Consider the following 3,465-nt stretch of genomic DNA (forward strand, 5'->3'; position numbering starts at 1 on the left):
AGATCTTCCAAAAAAATGATTAGGTAAAAACAAGATATAGAAAAATGCATATAGAATTATTGAAGTTATGTAAATAAAAAAGGTACACAAGTTCTTATGTATTACATTTGTTGTGAGGGAGACTAGAATAAACAAATTGACACCTTTTTAGAGCCCTATTTTTTTTTTAAGATTTTATTTATTTGACAGGGATCACAAGTAAGCAGAGAGGCAGGCAAAAAGAGAGAGAGGAGGAAGCAGGCTCCCCACTGAGCAGAGAGCCCAATGTGGGACTTGATCCCAGGACCCTGGGATCATGACCTGAGCCAAAGGCAGAGGCTTTAACCCACTGAGCCACCCAGGCGCCCTGTGCTTTATATCTTTTTGTGGATATTCCATGATTTATTTACCTAATTTCTTAGTATTGGACAATAGTATTATTTCCATTTTTTGCTATTAAAAATGTTGTAATAAATAAATTGCAATGATTATATAAAATTTAGTTCTTCAGTATAAAATGTCTATTAGTAAAAGTGGAATTGCTGGTGCCTGGGTGGCTCAGTGGGTTAAAGCCTCTGCCTTTGGCTCAGGTCATGATCCCAGGGTCCTGGGATCGAGCCCTGCATTGGCTCTCTGCTCAGTGGGGAGCCTGCTTCCTCCTCTCTCTCTGCCTGCCTCTCTGCCTACCTGTGATTTCTCTCTCTCTGTGTCAAATAAATAAATAAAAATTTTTAAAAAGTATATAGTTATTAATGTTATATTTTTGAAATCTACTTAAAGACGTGAGAAATATAACATTTTTAAAAAGAATAATTTACAAAACAAAGTTTACAGAAGGACTTTAATTTTGTCTATGTATAATTTATGTTTGCATAGACAAGTAATGAAGAATATACAGATAAATATTCTGAGTGGACATAACTGGGTAATGAGGTTAAGGGAGTTTTCTTTTTTTGTGTTTTTTTTTGTTGTTGTTGTTAAGATTTTTGTCTATTTATTTGACAGAGTGAGAGAACACAACCAGGAGGAGCAGCAGAGGGAGCAGGAGAAGCAGGCTCCCTGCCAAATAGGGAGCCCAATGCTGGATTCCATCCCAGGACCCTGAAATCATGACCTGAGCTGAAGGCAGAGCTTAACTGAGGCACCCAGGTGCCCCGAGATTAAGGGGGTTTCTACAGTCTGTCCTCTCTCCATTTTCCAAATATTAAAATTCTTCTATAATAATAGAAAAAATAGAAAATGTTATTAAAATAATACAATAAAATAATTAAGTTTTTGAAAAATTAGTAGGCTCACTTGAGGTTGGATTTTTAGAACAGGAAATTTTACCTTTTTTTTTTTTTTTAACTTCATGGCTGGTTTCTACATTTATATAACTTGTCTACCTACCTCTCCACTTGCCTACCTACCTGTCATCTGCATATCTATCCTCTACATCTGCCTGCCTATCCATCCGTCATCTGTACTTACTTTCCTCAGCTGGCTTTCTAAACAAGTTTGTTCTGTGTTTTGTGTTTTCTCTCATTTAGTTAATAGTTCTTGTGGTTATAAATGATTGCTGCCAGTCTTGTTTAGTAGACTTGGTATGTTCTTTGTAGAGAAGACACAGAGAATTTTCCAATAGTAAGAGTAACATTACTACAATTCCTTACCTCTCCAAGTGTAAACTTCTTCATGCGTATTTTGTTTAAATGTAGGAGCACTCTTATAGGCTTTTGAGTAATGGTGCATTTTAAAGCACATTTAGCTTGGAATTTCCACAGCAAATTTGTAAAAGACAAGCATGCAACTACCTACACCAAGAAATTCATTTCCCAATAAGCAGTTCATATTTGTTCAAATTAAACATGGAAGTTAAATTCAGTCCTGGAAGATAAATTCTTTCACTTGTCCAGATTGGTATTAGTAAAAACCATTTGGAAAAGCAATCTGTTGCTCCAAGAAGCAATTTTATTTTCTCCAAAGAGATAAGATTAGTAATCAAAATATTGATATCAAATATTGATATCAATAACAATGATTTTAGTGCAATCTGTGGCTCATATCATTTTCCAGTCCTCAATATTCCTTTATTCCATTACTTGCTAATACATCTAGATGCCATTCTATTCACTGTTCTTTTCCCTTATTAGTAATAGCATTTTTAGCTGAGACTAAGTACATTATTTTCTAAGGTGTGACTGCTTAAGAATTAGATATTCCCTGGGGCACCAGGCTGGCTCAAAAGTCAGCAACTGACTCTTGATTTCAGCTCAGATCGTGATCCTGGGTGGTGAGATGGAGCCCTGTTGGGCTCTGTCTCAGTGAGGAGTCTGCTTCTCTCCCTCTTCCTCTCCCTCTGCCTCTCCCCTCACTCACATGCTCTCTCTCTCTCAAATAAATAAATAGATTTTTTTAAAAAAAGAATTAGAGCATCCCTTAACTGTGTTTTCATGGTGTTTTCTTCATATATCCATTAGTGCAGAAGTGGTTTAATTTTCTAAGGGTATGTCACACTCAATTGTAAACCCCTCAAAATTAGAAGTCATGCTTTATTCATTTATAATTTATTTATTTATTTGAGAGAAAATCGGGGTGAGGAGGGACAGAGAGAAAGGGAGAGAGAGAATCCTCAAGCAGACTCCCTGCTGAGCTTGTGGCCAAACAGGGGCTCCATCTCACAGCCCTGAGATCATGACCTGAGCCGAAATCAAGATTTGGATGCTTAACCAACTGAGCTATCCAGGGGCCCCCAGGGACATTTATATGTCCCCACACATAGGATGGTGCTTGGTGCAAAATAATCAATTAATGAGTGATTTTTATGATTGAAGTAAAGGGCAGATGATAAGAATAGCCATTCAGAGTAAACAAATCAAGCAGTGGTTGAATCTGAAACTCTCTCTAATATTATTGTAATGAAAGAATTTCAAATATTTAAAACTTTTATGTTATTTTACTAATCCTGGGAAGCATTTTGTATAGATTTATGTTCTAATCCTCTGGCTCATTAGAAATAGGAGAAAACTTAAAGGTAGACTGTTTAGAGCTTTTATGTTCTATTTTTATCAATTTTTCCTAAATGGGAATACATATCAATATCTTTAAGAGATATTTTCTACTTTTAGAAACAAAGAGTAAATCACATAAAAACGCAGGTCTTTCTTGTGTCAGCCCAACTAAAGGTTACCTATTTATCTCTGATTGTTACTCTGAGTTGAAGTTAATGGTATTTCTACAAGGGATTATGTATTTTATATGCAATAAAGAGTACTACTTTTGTTTTCATGTATTTTACTTTCTTTTAGTTTTTGTTTGTTTGGCATTGCTAATACAAAGTAGTCAGGAATTTAGTTAAGAATTGAGATTTTTGTCTGCAATACTAGACTCAGTTTAAGATTCAGCTAAGGAACCACTAACAGGATTTGCCTCTGTGTTATGGTGTGGAGAAGTCCTTCTGAGGAAGGTAGAATAGGGGCACACGATATCCTAAATCCCTGGGTATAT

Source organism: Mustela lutreola, chromosome 3, assembly GCF_030435805.1.
Source record: "Mustela lutreola isolate mMusLut2 chromosome 3, mMusLut2.pri, whole genome shotgun sequence".
NCBI classification, from domain to species: Eukaryota; Metazoa; Chordata; class Mammalia; order Carnivora; family Mustelidae; genus Mustela; species Mustela lutreola.